Raw genomic sequence first — 20,741 nt, forward strand, 5'->3', positions numbered from 1 at the left:
ACAGCGTGGCAGGAAGCAGGGCACCGCTTGGACTTGGACTCTGCCACGGCACAGACATTGCGCCCACCCATCATTACAGCCTGACCTTCTTGCAAGGTTCTGGCTTGTCCTCTTGACCTAACGGCACCACAAAGGACTCCCTGAAAGGTCACCTGTGATAGCTCAAATCCCTGCTACAGGCAGCAGCAATGTGGCTAACTTGTTCAACAGGAGACCAGTGTTGAGGGGTGGGCAGCTAGGAGATTTTCATCTGAACAGAAGGTCATTTTTAAAATTCAATTTAGTGACACCCTTGTGGGTTTTCCCTGGCACCTAGAATATATGGACTAATAATTGGGAACAGCTGCTGGTCTTGACTGGAACCACTCTATTTAAATAGCTCCAAGATTACACCCTTGGCCTCTGCTTCTTTATATACTTTGGAAATAAACTACTGGATGCCCAAATGTATCCAGACAATGGAAGAAATGATTTATGGAAACTGACCGCATCCAGAGCAGCAAGCCCCATTCATTTTTCTGGTTCAGTCATCACCACCCATGAACAGTGGGGAGAAGGGAACTCACAAGGTCATGTGGTTACTGAATCCCAGGAGTCTCCCACACAGAAGTCACCCTGAGAAGCTTTTTTTCTTTTGTGGCCAATACCCTAAAGCATCAAATTGCGACTCCACCAAACACTAACTTAATTATCTGGCTTTCCCGATCCGACAGTGCTAAGGTATTTGTTTCTGGTACACTCAAAATTCTAAACAGCTAATGAAGCTCCATAAGAATGTGGGATTTATTACATTTTAACACAGTGTTTAAAAAGACTCTTTGGTTTTCTTCACATTTGGGCAACTTTATCCAGTTTACTTTTCTTTTGAATCATTGATTCTACAGAGATTTATTGTACCGCTGTTCTGAGCCAATGCTCATCCCTTAAAATGGCTTGAGCTGAATCTGTTCATGCCAAACACACCTTAACCTTCCTTTTCCAGTGTAAATCTCTAACCAAAGAAAAGCAATAAAATACAGTCAAGTACATGAATGTGGGAAACTATTATGGGTCCATTGACAATTAGTGAGCGTGTCTACAGGCTAGTGAGGGGCGCGGTTAAAATGACATAAAGTGAATGAGACACAATTGAACAGACATGTGAGGACAATGAAGGGAATAAATTCGCTATGTTCTATAAATATTCCAAAAGATCACGCAGATTAACGAGATGAGGAAGTAAAATCATCTCCAGTCCTACATTTGGCTAAGTATAAGACTCTGCAAAGGCATTAACAAATACATATTCAAATAAGCAAATAAATTACCCAATTCATAATGCTCAATGTAGAGAAAGAGAAAATAACCCCAGAAAAAGATGCCCCATTCCAAATGGACAATGCAGCCTGAGGAAGAGAAAGCAGGTCTCTCCACCGGCTATGGAGACCACAGCAGGGAGGACAGGATCTGCACTCACTGTGACAATCTGGGATTCTTGAGAGGGCGTCAGCTGGGCAGGAGAAGGGTGACCTGAAAAAAGCAGCTTCTGGCATTTGGTGGTGAAAAAAAAGAACTAGAAATTAAGAAACATGAAAACTGGCAATCAATCAGAAGACACCCACCCTCCTCCACTGTAAAATGAAACTACTTCATAAATAGATGAGGAGATTCCAGAGTGAATAAAGGCCACCCACCACCATGAACCCCTCACTTCTGTCTGCCTGACATGGTCCAGAGAAACTATCACAAAACAAAGAAAAGACAGTGCACTGTCTATGCAGATGACTGTGAGAGGACACAGTGCACTGTCCATGCATAAGGACTGTGAGAGGGCACAGTGCACTGCCCATGCATAAGGACTGTGAGAGGAAACAGTGCACTGTCCATGCATAAGGACTGTGAGAGGACACAGTGCACTGTCCATGCAGATGACAGTGAGAGGACACAGTGCACTGTCCATGCATAAGGACTGTGAGAGGACACAGTGCACTGCCCATGCATAAGGACTGTGAGAGGACACAGTGCACTGTCCATAAACAAGAAAACAGTGCAGCATGCATAAGGACTGTGAGAGGACACAGTGCACTGTCCATGCATAAGGACTGTGAGAGGACACAGTGCACTGTCCATGCATAAGGACTGTGAGAGGACACAGTGCACTGTCCATGCATAAGGACTGTGAGAGGACACAGTGCACTGTCCATGCAGATGACAGTGAGAGGAAACAGTGCACTGCCCATGCAGATGACTGTGAGAGGACACAGTGCACTGTCCATGCAGATGACAGTGAGAGGACACAGTGCACTGCCCATGCATAAGGACTGTGAGAGGACACAGTGCACTGTCCATGCATAAGGACTGTGAGAGGACACAGTGCACTGTCCATGCATAAGGACTGTGAGAGGACACAGTGCACTGTCCATGCATAAGGACTGTGAGAGGACACAGTGCACTGTCCATGCAGATGACAGTGAGAGGAAACAGTGCACTGCCCATGCAGATGACTGTGAGAGGACACAGTGCACTGTCCATGCAGATGACTGTGAGAGGACACAGTGCACTGTCCATGCATAAGGACTGTGAGAGGACACAGTGCACTGTCCATGCAGATGACAGTGAGAGGACACAGTGCACTGTCCATGCATAAGGACTGTGAGAGGACACAGTGCACTGTCCATGCATAAGGACTGTGAGAGGACACAGTGCACTGTCCATGCATAAGGACTGTGAGAGGACACAGTGCACTGTCCATGCATAAGGACTGTGAGAGGACACAGTGCACTGTCCATGCAGATGACAGTGAGAGGAAACAGTGCACTGCCCATGCAGATGACTGTGAGAGGACACAGTGCACTGTCCATGCAGATGACAGTGAGAGGACACAGTGCACTGCCCATGCATAAGGACTGTGAGAGGACACAGTGCACTGTCCATGCATAAGGACTGTGAGAGGACACAGTGCACTGTCCATGCATAAGGACTGTGAGAGGACACAGTGCACTGTCCATGCATAAGGACTGTGAGAGGACACAGTGCACTGCCCATGCATAAGGACTGTGAGAGGACACAGTGCACTGCCATGCATAAGGACTGTGAGAGGAAACAGTGCACTGTCCATGCATAAGGACTGTGAGAGGACACAGTGCACTGTCCATGCAGATGACTGTGAGAGGACACAGTGCACTGTCCATGCAGATGACTGTGAGAGGACACAGTGCACTGTCCATGCAGATGACTGTGAGAGGACACAGTGCACTGTCCATGCAGATGACTGTGAGAGGACACAGTACACTGTCCATGCAGATGACTGTGAGAGGACACAGTGCACTGTCCATGCAGATGACTGTGAGAGGACACAGTGCACTGTCCATGCAGATGACTGTGAGAGGACACAGTGCACTGTCCATGCAGATGACTGTGAGAGGAACAACACGTCAGCAGATGACTGTGAGAGGACACAGTACACTGTCCATGCAGATGACTGTGAGAGGACACAGTGCACTGTCCATGCAGATGACTGTGAGAGGACACAGTGCACTGCCCATGCATAAGGACTGTGAGAGGACACAGTGCACTGTCCATGCAGATGACTGTGAGAGGAAGCAGAAGCTCAGTGATCAAGGCTGTAATCCCAGGTTCAGGCGTTTGCAGCTATCCTGGGCTACATAACAAGACTCTCAAAAGAGAAGAGAAAAAGGAGAAAACATAGCCCCCAACTCAATCTTCTTATTGCATGAATAATTACTCTCCCCAAGCAATAACAAAACATAAGAAAATATCAACATTCCAAACTTAATTAAATAACAAGCATTTAGTAATACAAGGAAAAAATACACCCTGAAATTTCATACACAATGTATTGTTTTTGCCAAAGTTATTTAATATGAACTGAATCATTCAGAAAGAAACAAATTCAAGTTTATGATCATTTTGCCCTAGTGGCCTAAACACACACACACGCACACACACACACACACACACACACACACACACACCAATTTTAAAATAACAACAGAAATTTTATTTCAGAATAAAGGAGCATAAAATAACCACAATACAGTAAGTGCTCATTGATCACAAGTTAACTTTAAAACTACAAAAGTATTAGAACAATTGGGGAAGTGTGTATATTTATAATTAAGTCTAGTACTTCTTCAGCATTTGGTTTTCTCAGTGTGGTAATGTTTTGGGGTTGTACAGTTAGATGATATTTGATGATTTATTTAGGGGTGAAACAAGATGACTATCTAAAGGGGGCTGGAAAGATGCCTCAGTGGTTAAGAGCACTTATTGCTCTTCTAGAGGATCCAATTCATTCCTAGCACCCAAGTCAGATAACTCAAAACTTCCTATAAACCCAGTTCCAAGAGGATCCAACCCCTCTGGGCTCCTCAGCCTCTTACACTCAGGTACATCTATCTGCATACAAATACACATACACATAATTAAAAATAAATAAAAAGGGGTCCCATAAAACTCCCAAACATCACTCACTATTAAAAAGCTATTAGTTATGTTCCACAACCTAATGGCAAGTCCTTAATGCTGAAAATATCACTTACTTATGTAATTAAACATGGAGAAATCTGCTGCCCAACTAGAAGCTTCACCCCTACCAGCTATAGAGAAGAAAAGTAATCGTCAGTCCCATCCATATACAAACCTGCAACCTAACAACAGCAACCTGCCTGCAAGATAAACTGGCGCAATAGTGGCACACACTGGTGTTTTGCCATAGGTGTCGGGTCTCCTGGAACTGGAACTGCAAACAGTTGTGAGCCGCCATGTGGGTGCTGGGAATTGAACTCAGGACCTCTGGAAGAGCAGTCAGTGCTCTTAACCACTGAGCCATCTCTCCAGCCCTTGAATGATTTTTTTTAATAAACAAGTTGGCAACTCAAACAATGATTTTTGAGATCAATCATTCTAACCCAGTTCAATCCAAAGATGCACCAATCTGATAATGCTTGCTGAAGAGCGACAACAGGGGGCTGTTAGAAGCCTTTGTTTTCCATAATTAAATCATTATGTGTCTGTAAAAGCAGTAAACTCTGAATGAACAGGAAAAACACTGCCATTCATAGGTCACAGCAGCCTGGTGTCTGAGCCAGGGTGTATCAGGTATGGCTCACTGTCATGATGGCACATACAGTGTAAAGTGTGTGTGTTTTATGCTACAACCAACGTCGAAACAAAGTTATGTGAATCAGCTTGGGTGGGTATTGCCAGACACACTTCAGATTCAATACTAATTTAATTTTGAGTTTAATTTTTGGTTATTGACCATCCAGAAACCTCTTATTATTGTCAAATATTCATGATCCTTGCATTCAGTTACACACTCCCAGATGTGGTTACCACCAGTTTAAGAAACCGTGATCTGAGGTGTAACACCGCAGCCAGGCTCCAGCCCCTGCTATGTGGGGCGGGTTTGATGTAGGCATTTTCCAAATGGAAGCATCACCATGTTTCCCTGTGTACGTCACAGCAGGAGGAGCATGCCTCCTAAGCATTTCCCGTGTAAGTAAGGGACATTGTTTCCCTGTACACATCATGGCAGAGGAAGCATATCACCTAAACATTCACTGTGCAGGTAAGGGGCATTGCTTCAGGGTGATTAACAATGTCTTACTAAAAAAGATAATTGGAATATTTGGCCCAAGTGACTCAATATTGAATCTGAGTGTATGCTCTCAGGTTGGACATGCATATTCCAGACCCAGGAATCAAGGGGCCAAACAGCGACCCCATTATCAGGAGCGATGGGAGTTGCTATCCTCTCACCCAAATGTGGGCAAATGGTCCAGAAAGTACTGCAATCAAATCTGAGCATCACCAAACCCTTACCTTTCTGTCACTCACCACAGAACTGACCTCAGGATACAGCACTGCAGATTTTACTTGTGGCTTATCATGTGTCTGTAAGACACAGTGGGGAATTAATGAAATGACATTTCTCTATGCTGGAATATTTCTCTAGAGAAGAGCCAACAACATTTTTAAGGAGAGAAAAGTCAGTTTAAAAAAAAAAAAAAAAACAGTCTGCCCTACACTCCAGTTTAACCTATTTGACTTAAAAAAAAAAAAAAAAAAAAAGTCAAGTCCTCTAAAGCATATTAAAGAGCCCCACCTCAGCAGTGTCCTTACATTGCAGAGGTCACAGGTGAGGGTGACCTGAATGTGACATTTTTGACATCCTCTAAAAGCTTTCCTGGATGTGTTTACTTCTCTGACAAAAATTTTGTAAAATTAAAAGGTTACCTCCTTTTCAAAATTTCATTATATTAAAAGCATTTTGATCCTTCAGGGGACAAAACACAAGGAAGAAAATTCATCTCCTATTGGGTGCAACTTCAAACCTTGGAGATCTCTTTCCATGTAAAGGTTCTGAGTCCAGTGGGTCTGGATTGTAGTAGAGCGACACACACAGACTCCAAAGAGAAAGTGAGTCTGATGAGATCCGTGTGTTGCTTATATGGCCTGAGACTAATGGAGCTCTGTTCGAACAAGGCCTAGTGTACTGAGTGTGGCTGGGTTCCATCAAAAAGCAACAGTTCAAGCAGGCTGTGGTGGCAAAAACCTGTAGTTCTAACCTTTGCGGGGCGGGTAGAGGAGAGAGGATCTGGAATTCAGGTGGAATCAGCCACATAGTGAGTTCAAGGCTAATCTAGGCTACCCCAGACATATAAACAAAGAAAGAAAGAAAGAAAGAAAGAAAGAAAGAAAGAAAGAAAGGAAGGAAGGAAGGAAGGAAGGAAGGAAGGAAGGAAGGAAGGAAGGAAGGAAGGAAGGAAGAAAGGAAGGAAGAAAGAAAGAAATGAACAAACAGATAATAAATGCTGAAGGCAGCGTGGAACCTGGCCACGGTCCATTTCTCTATCCCTCCATTCACAAGCTCCAAATCATCATCTCAAGCAGACCGCTAATTGCCCACTGGCTTATAAGTCTCCACATAGTGAATGTGTGTGTGTGTGTGTGTGTGTGTGTGTGTGTGTGTGTGTGTGTGTGTGTGATTAGAGGTCAGCAGTGCTGAAGATGTGAGAAAGGAAGCTTCCAGAATTTATCTCAGGAAGGTTTCCAGCTGGAGTTAGTTGTGCCTATTTTTGGCTTTGCCCACCCCAAAGAAAAGCAGAGTGGTCACAGGAAGGACTTTATCCATGGGGACACATTCTTCCAAGCAAGGAGGTAAGTTAGGCACTGGCTACTAGCTTCTGCATTCCAGCAAAATATCCCTTCCTTTACTAGAGCACAAGGTGGACCTTCCCATGGTAATTGACTGAAATACACAGCCACACAGAAAAGTCTTTTGAAAAACCACTCTCCTATCCTCACCTTTGGCCTAGGTAGAACCAAAGTGATCTTGGAGTTAAGTACTCACAGCCTAAATTTTTAGAAGTCCATGTAGGAAAGAGATTTCCACTTTGTCCTCCAAGGCCTAAGGAAGGAAACATTGTTCTCTTTCTGTGTTAACTGAGTTTGGGGTCAGTTCTTAACAGAAACAGGTAGAACTTCTAATATTCCAAATGTCTATCCTTCGTCCATTGAAGTCAGCTGGTAGATCTCAATTCAGAGGTGCTTTCTTCAAGTGGGGTAGTCATTCCTTTGTTGTTTCCTCGTGGGCAATGAATTTTATCATGTAAAGATAAATGCACTTAGAGACGGGCGTGGTGGCGCACGCCTTTAATCCCAGCACTCGGGAGGCAGAGGCAGGCGGATCTTTGTGAGTTCGAGGCCAGCCTGGGCTACCAAGTGAGCTCCAGGAAAGGCGCAAAGCTACACAGAGAAACCCTGTCTCGAAAAAACCAAAAAAAAATAAATGCGCTAGGCAGACATGCATAACGTATGCATTACATGGTTCATGTGCCATACAAAATTCATTCAAATATTCCCATCATTGATTTAGAGTCAGAAGGACAGTTCCCTTGGTGGATGGGTAGCTGGAGGGGAATATGGGAGTGTTGGCATAGTCCTCTTTCCTGACCTGGATGTTGGTTTCATGCATATGTGTGTATGAATTGTGATTGTTCACAGAGCTATGTCACAATGATTTCTTTTTATGGATTTCTCTTTGTGTGTTTTTATAATTAATGAACTGTTTGTAAATTTGTAACAAAAGAAAAACCATGCCACCCATTTAACAATTACCATCAGATAAAGATCTTAACCTCTCTTGTCTCTCACGGTGCTGTGGAAAAGAATCAAGACAATATTGGGAAGGACCTTTGTAGACAGGAAGCTTACATGGACGTGTGAGAGACTATTGTTGACAATAAACTTCTCAGGCAAATGGCTTTGCTCATCATTGTGCAGGACCAGCCTATATCTACATAATGGCTTCTATGCTCATCATTGTGCAGGACCAGCCTATATCTACATAATGGCTTCTATGCTCATCATTGTGCAGGACCAGCCTATATCTACATAATGGCTTCTATGCTCATCATTGTGCAGGACCAGCCTATATCTACACAATGGCTTCTATGCTCATCATTGTGCAGGACCAGCCTATATCTACATAATATATTCTATGCTCATCATTGTACAGGACCAGCCTATATCTACATAATGACTTCTATGCTCATCATTGTGCAGGACCAGTCTATATCTACACAATGACTTCTATGCTCATCATTGTGCAGGGCCAGCCTATATCTACATAATGGCTTCTATGCTCATCATTGTGCAGGGCCAGCCTATATCTACATAATGTGTGTACAGTTGCACAAGCAGGAAAAGGCAGAGGGAACACATGACTGACACGTTGCTAGGCCACAGTTGGAACTCCTATTGCCCAACTTCTCACTAACCCACAGTCCCAAGATAGATTATTTTGCAACTAATTACTTGCAGATGCAAAATCTTTTAGAATGTTATGAAAATAGCAGAATAGGTCCTGGAGTGGACAACATAACCAAATCCTTGTTATTCTCGGCTTGAGGCCTTATTTTGTGGCTCAGTTCCACGTCCTGATATTCTACTGGGGAAGAGGCCGGATCTGTATCCAGCTCGTTAGCAAATGCAGACTGTCCTTTCCTTTTCAATTACGAGAAACTGAAGACTCAGCTTCAGCTCTTCTGCTGGTTCCAAACAGTTTTCTGCTCCAGCCAATTGGAAAAAAGACAAACTCTTCAAGAAAAGTGAGGCAGGGGTTGGACAGATGGCTCAGCGGTTAAAGGCACTGGCTGTTCTTCCAGAGGACGTGAGTTCAATTCCCAGCACCAGCATGGTGGCTCACAGCCATCTGTAACTGTTGTCCCATGGGATTCAATGCCCTCTTCTAGTGTGCAGACATACATGCAGACAAAACATAAATACATAAGCAAATATAAAATAAATCTGAAAAAGGGAAAGAAAGGCAGTAAGTTATTCAGCTCTTTCAGAGTGAAAAAAAATCAGAAGGAAAACGAGGAAGACTTTCAATTCTAGGCATCAATTAAGTCGGGTCTTGGGTGCCTCATCTGTCTGTGCCTGCAGGTCAGCTACACTGGTTCTACACATTCCTGGGAACATCTCTTCTCCTTCCATATATCACATAAGCTCCCTGCATAAACAAATTATTAAAACCCCCAAAGAAAACCACCTTAGTTCCCTTCAGAAATAGAGAGTTGGAAAGTAATGATTCCAGTTTTAAGAGGCAAAAACTGTTTTGAACTGGAACCATATCCACAGGTAAATATTACTCACTTAAATAGCCCAGAGCCCTTTCTATAGGAATGATGAAAAGATGTCTTTTAGGGGAAAATTACATCTCAAACCCAAAGGAGAACAATACAGATATAAGAAAAGACAATAAATAAGAAGTAAGATAAACTCAGATGCAAACCTTAAAGATTATTAGCAATGTGACCCAGTTCTTTGGAGGAATTCCTAGGAAATTATGCATAACTAGAAACACAAAATAAAGAGAATATTTTTAGTTTTGACATCAATTTCTTCTTTCTCCTTGACCATTTCAAGCTACAAAAACCAAAAGAAAACCAATTCTACAAATTCTCCCAAATTTTATAAAAATCTTTATTGTAAAAATCAAAATTGGTGAGTTGATCACACTTGAAGCATGATGCTGGCATTCATCATTTTCTTCCTTTCTAAAGGTTTGAAATTTTCTGTAATGGAAAATACAAACCTCCTGTTGAAAGAGATCAGGATAGGGGAAAAATAATCTCTACACTGAGAGTTAAAAGATATATATTTAAAACAAAGCTATTTGAAGAATCAAAAATACAACAGCAATGAAATAATAAGTTGAAATATCCACAATAAAAATATAATAACAATATCACAAAATATTAATGGAAATGAAATATTAAATAAGACAAAGGAGAGATAGGAAACCTTTTTTGATCTTTTATGTACTTAAATAATAATATACAAAAAGTAGTTAGAAAAATAAAGCAATATTAACAAACTCAATGTAATCATGAAATGCTTTATCCCATCTGCACAAGTCAGTGGTGGGTCATATAGATCAAATATATGTTAGAGTCTACAGAATGTCTACAAAATATGATGATGTCTTGATCCCTAAGGGAAAAAAATCCATAAATTCTTAAAAAAAAACCAAACCTCAACAAGGGCTTATTCCTTGGTCATAACATAAAGGAACTAGAAGGTAATATTCTAAATAAACTAGACACAAGAAGAAATTGAGCTGGAATCTCAGGCTTCCTTTCAATGCAGTGTGTCAAATGTTATGGAATATGAGATGCAGACAAATTGGTGCCCAGAAAGCTTTATCAATTAGACACACACACATACAATTATAAATGACTGGAAGAGGACTATGTGAACGTCATTCTGCTGTGCAGTCTACCTCATCCCGGTCTCTCATGAGAGCCTCTTTCTTGTTTTTAAACCAATTACTGATGTCTTATTCTCCTAAAAATGTCTTCCAGAATCCATGGTAGAGTTCCTTTTTAATATTTAGGACACTGCTCTTTTTGTCTCCTTTAGCCATATTTTCTCATTCAACTATGTTGGAACATTTCTTTCTTTTTTTTCCTTTTTTTTTTTTTGCTACCCTGTAAAGGAGGAGTTGCCTAAATTCAATATTTGCCAATGCAGCAACATATCAACTTCTACCTATGGCCCTTGTGGTGGTTTGAAGGAGAAATATCCCTCATGAGCTTGCGTATTTGAGCATTGCCCAGTTGGTGGCGCTGTTTGGAGAGGTTGTGGGGAGGCGTAGCTTTGCTTGAGGAAGGACATCATTTCGGGTGGGCTTTGAAGGATAAACTTGCCCCACCTCCAGCTCACTCTCTCCTTCTGCTTCATGTTTGTGGTTGAAGATATCATCTCTCAGCTTCGTATTCCAGCCAGCTGCTGCCACACCTTCCTCACCATTTTGAACTCTCCCCCTGGAACCATAACCTAAACAAACGCTTCCTTCTACAAGTTGCTTCTGGTCATGGTGTCTTGTCACTGCAGCAGAGAAGTAGCAGATACAGTTTCCTTGGGGTCTGGTCTGACTGTAGAAAAGACTCTAGCCCAATTTCATGTAACTGGTAGTCAGTCAATCACCAAATATGCCTGCCAAAATGAAGCACTATTATTTACTCCCCCTTCTGCCGAGAATCTGTCTTGGGAATAGAAATTACTTAAGCCATGTAGCCTCTCCAGAATCCACCCCTGTGCTCACGAGTGGCATCACTAATAAACAATCATGGCTGATCCAACGAGCCCAGATCCAGCCTCATACTCTTTCTGGATACAATCATCCAATTCATACGATATGTGTCAAGAATTATCATGTGATTGAAACTTGTTTTTCTCCCCTGCTTTAAGTCAATAGAGCATCAAGCCTCTGCCTACAGTTTGCTTTTCTCTCTCTGTCCCCAGCCAGGGCTCTGGCTTTCCTACCTGGTATCCCATCACTTTGGATACATTTCTCTCTTCCTTGCCCCAATTATGGTGGAGATAACATCTTTGTGGCTTTCAAAATTATTGTTACAATCTAACAGGCCTTTTGGATACCATCGGTGATTCTTACTCAGGTCATAATCTAAAATGGAGGCCCAGTAATCATCATTAATTGTTGTCAGGTTTCTAGTCCTGTGTATGTTGACTTGAACTCTATCCGCAATGATCCAAAATTAAATTACCATTTTCATTGCCCTTTAAAAAAATAAAGTGTCGTTACCTTTAACTGCCCATAGTTACACATTGAACCTTTAGACTCTGAACAGTGCATACAGACCTATAATCTTGCAATGAATTTAATTTCCTACTTATTTCCTGAATGTTATTCTTTGAAGAGGATACTTCAAAGAAAAACACCTTACTGACTCCATATAGTTGGATCCTCAGGCATGACTGAAAGAACCCAATTCCAGGGAGTCAGTCAAAGCACACAGGGGTTGTCCAGAGAGAAGCAACAGAAATGCCACACAGGCTGCCTAGAGCAATCATGGAGGCCACTTGTTGGGAGGGCACTCACTGGGTTGGCTCAGAGCATGGCATGGCGGCAGCTATAGGAAGAGGGCTGGTTCTGAGGTCTGGAAAGACAGGGCTCAGTGTGAAGCCCTGACATGCCTCTTTCTAGGATTGATTTTGACTTGGCTGGGTCTTAAGCATTTCCATATATGAAATTTCTCCATACAGCAGGACAAGGCCCCTGTTTTCTATTCCCAAAACTAAAACAGAAGGGCCTTCTCCATTGGTTCACCACACTTTCAGCCATGCCACGGAGCTTGACTTTGGAGCCCACCCAGAGCTGGGGACTGTCGGGTACTGAGAAGCTCAGAGCAGATTTTTTTCTTCCTCTCTCAAGAGTTCACACACAGGGTTCTGAGCAGAGAGGGATAAAGTCAGGGTAATTCCAGACCAGAGATTGAAATCTACAGCTAACACATGCAACTACAAGGGAACTAATAAGTGCTGTCCCTTAGTATGCATGACGATTTGTTTCAGGACACCCTCAGATCCCAGAATCCAAGGATGCTCAGCTGCCTTGTGTAAGATGGCTCAGTGTTTACACATACCATCTCACACACATTAAGCCATCTCCAGATTACTTGTAATGTGTAATATAATGTAAATGCAAGTCTCCGCACAGCATTGTTTAGAGGACAGTGACGGGGAAAAGTTTGTGCATGTTCAGAACAGATGAAAAACATTTCAGTTTTTTAAAACCAACAGTTGGTTACATGGCCACAAAGTCTGCAGAGAGAGAGAAGGATGGCTATACTGTGGACGGCATGCAGTCTGAGACAGGGTCAAATCAGGGGAGAAGGAGGCACCGGGCATCACATGCTTTAGAAGAGGAAGTGGCTACCAATGGGAAGACAGTACTGATGGAGACCGCAGAAAGAACAGCAATGGACAACTTCACTTCTAACCCTTTCCCTCAGAGGCAGCTCTCACCCTGAGTCCATTAGGGGAGGAGAGCAAGCCGATCATCCATATCAGTACCTCTGCTGCCAGCTCAGTGATTGTGGGAGGGGTTCACTGTCTACTATTCCCCCACATGTAAGAACAAACCTGCAGCCATCGTCTGCTGGGTGCCGTCTTTCAGAAGGGCAGGTTTCCAGTTCTGACCAGAACTGCCCCGACCTCTAGGAATGCCCTCCGAGCACCTGTGTCAAAGGCTTGAGCACTGTCCCCTGGAGTCCTAAGACTGTGCCCTGCCACTGTTCCTTTTTGTTTTCTACAAACGTGCATTGAGCAGAAGGGAGCATTTGAGATAAGAGGCTAATCGTGAGACGTTAGGAGCATCAGACAGGCACCGGGAACGTGCTATTTGTGACTCCTACTATGAACCGGCAACTGTTTCACAACTATTATTCAAGGCAACCCTCACCTTAACCACATGGGAATCATTATTATCCCTGATTCAGACAGGGTAAAGGAGACTCAAAAAGACTGGCTGTGTGATGTAACCATGAGCTGTTCAAGAGCCCAGGCTGCCTTATTGCAGACAAGTGTGTTCACACTTTGCTATGGATCACGTGACCCACCTCACACAGCACAAGGGCAGAAGCTGCTAGCTCTGTGAAGTCTTAGGAGGCTTCCTAGAACTCATGACCCAACTAAATCTCAGCCACCCCCCAGTCAGTCAGGCCATTGCAGAAGCAGGAGCTTGCGGGCTTTCACTCATGGATCTCCCTGGAAAGCATGTCCCTTGTAAGTTAGTTCCATTGGGGACCAGGGAACGGCCTAGTAAAAATTGTGTCTGCTACTGATGCCCTCAAAATCCTCTAGTGTCAAGTCTGAACCATGAAGAAAGGTTGTTTTCAGCTCTGAGTGAAGCGGCTCTTTTTACTGGTTCTGGAGCGGCTAACAGGGTGGACCTAGTAGGTACAAATGACAACTTCCAACTCATGCCGTCTGGAGGCAAGAAGAGTCCCTCTCACTGACCTCAGAACTGCATTTTCCGGGGTAACTACACACAGAGTGGTTCAGGAGGAAAAGAAATCCTTTTCCTCAGAACTTGTAAAGGTATACAAAAGGTAACACTCTAAGTATTCTATGAGAAAGCTGTTCTAAGATCTTGAGCAGGTATGAGTAACTCATAAAGAAAACTTGTAAATATGTTTTGGAATTTATTCAGGAAGATATCTTTTCTCACTTCTCTTTTAGTGTTTTTCCCAACCTTAAAAATCATCCCAAAAGCTGACTCTATCAACTCCATATTGGGAAATCATCTCTGAGTGACTAGTCAGTCTTTAGTATCTGTCAGCAGACTAATGTGATTTTTCACAAAAAAAAAAGGTGTTGAAAATGTACCCCCAAATATATCTTCAGTCCTTTTAGGAAGAAAGACAATCACACGATTTCAAAAAGATTTTGGTTTATTTTTGTTTTTGTTGCTTTTTTTTTCTTTTTTAATCTCTTTAAATCCTTTTGAACCTAAACAAAATCCAACTGTCTAGAACTGATCTCTAGTAAAACCAGTGAATACACTTGTACTTTACCTTATGAGAAAAAGCAATTTAATTAACTCAGTCATGGGTAGAGGGAGAATTCCTTATAAGGACACTTCACCTGGTAGCTTGTAAGTGGCTCTTTCAGAAATCACATATGTGGGCAAGTGGCTTCCTCAGAGCAGAATGCTTACCCTCACAGGATTTGTTTGTTCTGGCTAATCCTAGTTTGGGCCACCTACTTGGGTCCCACAAAGATCTAGAAAGGGTTAGGCTGCCTACCAGTCCCCCAGATAGAGGTTTTCCTAATCTCAAGTCCAAACACATTTCTCCTTAAGGCTTAACCAAAAAAGCATTTCCAGAACATCCTCTCACCAAACCTACCCCAAAGAAACCACGGATTGGCTCACCATGCTTTCTGATACCTGGATTTTCAGTGTATTTACTTTTTAATAAAGAAATGCTGTGTAGACATGGGGTCCAAAGACAGTCTCCAAGCCCAGCAGGTCACTGTGAGGCAGGACCAACAGAGGCGCTTGCCAATCCCAGAGAGAGGACACTGAGGACGAGGCCAGCTGAGCAGAGCAAATGCACGAGGCAATGGTGAACTGCCCCTCTGCAGAACCCCTGGTGAAGGATGCTCTGAGCCAGCTCTGGGGTTCTGCACATGCTTCCTGGCTCAGACTCAGGGACCCTAGCCTGGCTTCTTGCTCCCCTTACAAGACGAACAAAGGACCCAGCTACCTCTGCCAATTTGATGCTGCAGTAAGGGGGACGCAGTTCGTGTCTTCTCCATGGCTCTGCAGAATCTGGGTGCGACCATTTCTCAGGGTGTGGTGGCTGCAGCTTGGGAACAATCACTGACAAAGGAGTGTGCCCAGAGATGCCACCAGCAGGGAGCCAACACTCCATATTACAAAGGAACACTAAGGGAAATGCACTCACTGACTGAGAGCACCTCCTCCTTCGAAGTCACATTTCATTACAGTCCCAGCACACTCCTCTGGCCAGCAAACGATTTCTTCTCTGCATTTCCCAGCTTAATTTATAGGCAAGTCTCTCTTTTTCCTCAACACGAAACACAATACTTTCTGTGATGAGAGGGAATTTGTTCTATTCTATGCACCAATTAGCAGCTGTGGTTCTTCATCCTAATTCCCTCGTTGTTCACTGGAATGTCCCCAAAAGCCAACACTCCCCCGACCCCAGCATCCCTGTGTTAATCATCATCATCAGAACTCCAAGCTGGGGAAGCTGATGAGCACCCGGCCGGCCGGCACCCAGCGTGTAGAGTAAGTCATGGTTGAGTTCTTCTGCACAAACCGCATGCTTCCACATCCCGTCCAGTGTTTCCTTACCATCTGAAATTACAGAAAGCTGGGATTTGGCTTGAATTAAAACGAGCAGCCCTTTGGAAGGGAGGGCACCCTTGAATGGTACTGGCTGAGTTAGGGCCACCCGCTGGGAAAACCTCTAAATTAGACTCATGCAAGGGGCCAAGCTGCCCCCACGCATGCTCTGCAAACCAAGCCTCAGGATCACTTCTGACTTCCCTCCCTTATAGAGCTGTCCCTCGGCTTCTTGGCTTCTGCTTGATGTCAGAGCCTTCAGATGCAAAGATCAAAAGGGCACTGATCCAAAGGGAGAGCATTTCACCCTTAGGGGAGGGACCCTGAGGCTGCCTCCATGGGTAAAGGGAGAACACACAGATGTGGCCTGCCCCTGGGATGCATACCACAATCTTGACTAGCATGGCCATGCTCTCTCCCTCCCTTGATTAAGTCAGATCTCCCTAGGTTTCCTCCCTTTCTGTGGGCCACCCACATGCCTTTTCTCCTATCTTCTAACACAAGGCCCAATCACATCCGTGATTTTCTTTCTCTGTTTTGGGCCATAATCACTTCCTTTGAGAAGCACCTCAGCAAGATGAAGGCCCTGCGTTTTGCAGAGGGCTTCCCAACCCCATGCTTCACCTCCACAGCTCTATCAGAGCAGACAGGTTGCAGTGAAGCCTATTTCTTCTTGGTGGTCACTCCTAGAGGGCAGGGACAAGGTTTCCTTTGGGCAAACTCTCGTGCCCCATCCCCAAGCATTGTACCTGGGGTGTGGTTGACAGTAAATGTTTGTAAGATGGATGACCAGATGATTCAAAGGACACAAATGAAAGAGCACAGAAGGCAGGAGAGCCCATCTCCTCGCAGTGTGGACAGGAGATGGAGAGAGAGATGTTGGAGAGGAACCTGGGCCTATCAAAGATGTAAACTTGAACTTGTCAGTCTGTGGAGTCTGCCCGGAGTCTCTCTCTGGAGGAGGTCTGGCTGCTTGACAAAGCTAACTCACAGAAAGCCCGAAATGTGCTTAAGAGCTCAGGCCCTTAGAGAACTAGGAACAGGGGAGAGAAAAGGAAGAGGGGAGGAGGGAGAAAATGAGAGAGACAGAGACAGAGAGACAGAGAACAGAGCGCACACTGGCACAAGCGGCAGCCATTGGAGTTGAGGGACACAGTTGAGTCTGGCCAAAAGACACTAACTGCAATTTTCTGTGAATTATAAGTATAGGAGTGTGCTTTTTAACTCGAAAAGCCCTCGACCAAATAATCAACAATGCTCTGATGTCTAAAGTAGAATTTATACACTTTAGAGTCCTCTTCCCTGCATTCCTCACTCCATTTCCTTTTGTTTTGTCTCAGTTTGAACTGAGTCCTCCGTATCTGTACCAGTCAGGTGGATCGATTGACTTACGTCGTGCTTGGAGAGTCTTCCCTGAATTTGGCTTTTCATGTCTCCACGGTGCCATTTCTGTACATTCCCATCATGACTTGGCAAGGAATCTTTAGATGTAATTAAAAGCAGCTAATCACATCAAAAATTCAAATGGAAAGTTTTATAAACCTGTGGCACATTGCAAAAAAAAAAAAAATGTAAATAGTAACAATGTGAGGACTGCACTGTGCTCCATGAGTGAAAAATCCAGAGTGCAGGAATAGGCTCGAAGTATAAACTGTGGAAGGGAGAAAGCACAAATCCGAAATTAGCCCTTTAAAGTCTTCTAAATATTTACACAGCAATAAAATACAGAAGGGTTTTAGACAAACTCAGGGGTGACCACAGTAGCCAGCGTATTGTCAGAGTTTAATTTGTTAATCATGTCAAAAAGATTGTATTTATTTAAGGGTGATTCAGTTGGATACATGACTTCACAGAAATGTAATTTTAACATTAAATAAGGATATGCTACTGTGAGGGTTTGGTGTGCGAATTCTAAGTACTTTGCCTCTGATAAAGTTTAATGACTAAGTTATAAAGTATGTGGAGGGGGTGGGGATGCACACTAGTACTGCTTGATCTCCTGGGGTGTCGAGCATCGCACTCAAAGTTTTCAAGTTTCCATTTTGGCTCAGGCTGGTCAGCACTATGGGCTGGAGCCAGAGTCTCAGAACCCATTTCACATGTTAAGTTCGCAAGTTCAGAAGGTGTCAGCCACTGCCTGAGGAGACACAGAACACAGGGAGCAAAATCAACACCACCACCCAAGTCTCTCCCTGCCTGCTGGTGTCCTTGCCAGAGTCACTCAGCATTTTAGAAAATGAATGAAGAAAGAAAATAAGTAAAGGAGGGAGGCAGGGAGGGAGGCAAGAAGGAGGGAAGGAAGGAAGGAAGGAAGGAAGGAAGGAAGGAAGGAAGGAAGGAAGGAAGGAAGAGTTGAAACATGTTATCACAAAGCAAAAGGATGACCCATGGCAGGACTGAAGAGTAATTATGTGACTAGCCCTCTTTGGCCTTGGAAATTAATCCTCTAACTCATACATGATTAGTCCCTTTGCAGTTGTTAACACACTCAAACCTAAAGCTGGTACTTTCTCTGCTCTTTGTCAAGAGATGCCAGCCTAGAACCTGGGTCCCGACAGTGGCTTAATCCAGCCAGAGTTGGCCTCCTTTGTCTATTCCCTCATCTCACCTCAGGTCACACCTGGACACTGGGAGAGGTTTATACAGAACTTGGTAACTGCCTCTCCCCTGCCTCGAAGGCAAAACAAGGTAGTTTTATTCATTTGTTCAATTTTTTTGTTACTAATATATGAAGATATCACAGATTCTTGATGTTGATCTTGTAATTTTTTCCAAATGTGCTTGCACTTTCGTTCTTTTGGTTTGGTTTTGTGATAAAGTATCCAGGCTCCCCAAGGGTTCTCCATGTAGCACAGGTAGTCCCCATTCATAATCCTTCTGCCTCTGCCTCCTGCATGCTTCCACACCTAGCTTACTTGGGTTTAGCCAATATTAGATACAACAATTCATCAAATTTTATTGATCTGTCTCTTCAGGTATTATTATTTCACCAATATTCTATCAATATGATGACTTATCTTGGTTGATTTGGGATTTGAATCAACTTTGCATGTAGGATAATCCTAACTATCATAGTTGGGTTTTGTCTATTTGACACAAACCTAGACACATCTGGGAAAAGAGAATCGCAGCTGAGGAACTGTCTCCATCAGCTTGGCCTGCAGGGTACTTTCTTAATTGCTAACTGGTGGAGTGTCCAGCCCACTGTGGGCAGTATCATCCTTGGGCAGGTGACCTGGGTTGTATAAAAAAGGATCCCTGATGTGATCCTGAGAGTGAGCCATGCTGCTTACTCTGTTCAGTTCCTGCCTCCAGGTTTCTGCCATGGCTTCCCTCGATGAGGGACTAACCTGGAAGTTAAAATAAACCTTATCTTCAGCCAGTCTGCTTTTCCTCAGTGTTTTATACAGAGCAACAGAGAAAAGTAGGATTCCAACTTAGTCATGTTTTATACAGAGCTGGATTCTTTTTGATAATCTCATGATGAAGATTTCATATCTGTGTTCAGGATGGGCACTGGTCTCCAGGTTGGTTGGTTGGTGTTTTGGTCCTGTTCTTACTTTGTTTACTTGTTTTAAAATAACTTTCTTTTTCAAGAAAGGCTTTCGTATAGTCCAGACTGGCCTTAAATTCCTGCCTCCACCTCCCAAGTGCTGACAGTACATCACGCATCCCCAAGTCTGGCTTAAATAAGATTTTTGTCTGATTCATTCTACTATAATGCTATCTTTCTAAACTGAAAATAGTTTCTTTCATACAATATATTCTGCTTATGGTTTCTCCTCCCCCAACCCCCTCCCAGATCCTTCCCACTTTCCCACCCACCCAAATCCACACCTATTCTCTTTCTCTCATTAGAATATAAGCAGGCATCTAAAAAATACTAATGAAATAAAATTAGGTAAAAACAAATGCAAATAGGGTAAAAACAAATAAACAGAATCAAAAGAGCCAAAGACAAAGCTCAAGAAAGACATTAGACACAGAGACACATACATTCGCAAACACAAAAATCCATAAAAACCCTTAAAAGCTGGAAACTATAATATATACGCAAAGGACCTGTAAGGTTAAAAAATAAAGAAGAAAGAAAAACCCTGACAAAGAATTACGACACAAAGAACCTCCCCAAATGCCACTAAGTTCATTTTGTGTTGGCGTTCTACTACTGGGCATGGGCCTGGCCTTATGAATTGCTTGAAGAAGATTGTCACCCAGTGAGATTCCATTGGAGAAAACTAATTCTTCATCTGTGAGTGGTTGCCATAGCTTCTGGGATAGGGATGGGGTTTGTACCTACTTCCTCTATCATGCTGGGACCCCACTTGGCCTGTGAGTTCGTATATTCATCGTTCCTGCTTGACTCGAAGGCCTTATTTCCTTGGTGTCCTCCAGGCCCTCCAGCTCGTACAATCTTTTTGCCTCCTCTTCCACATAGTTCCCTGAACCCTGAGGAGAGGGATTGGATGCTGACATCTCATTTAGGACTGAGCGTTACTAGGTCTTCCTCTATCTGCACATTTCCAGCTGTGGATCTCTATTTTTGCTCCCA

This window comes from Peromyscus leucopus, chromosome 7, assembly GCF_004664715.2.
Source record: "Peromyscus leucopus breed LL Stock chromosome 7, UCI_PerLeu_2.1, whole genome shotgun sequence".
NCBI classification, from domain to species: Eukaryota; Metazoa; Chordata; class Mammalia; order Rodentia; family Cricetidae; genus Peromyscus; species Peromyscus leucopus.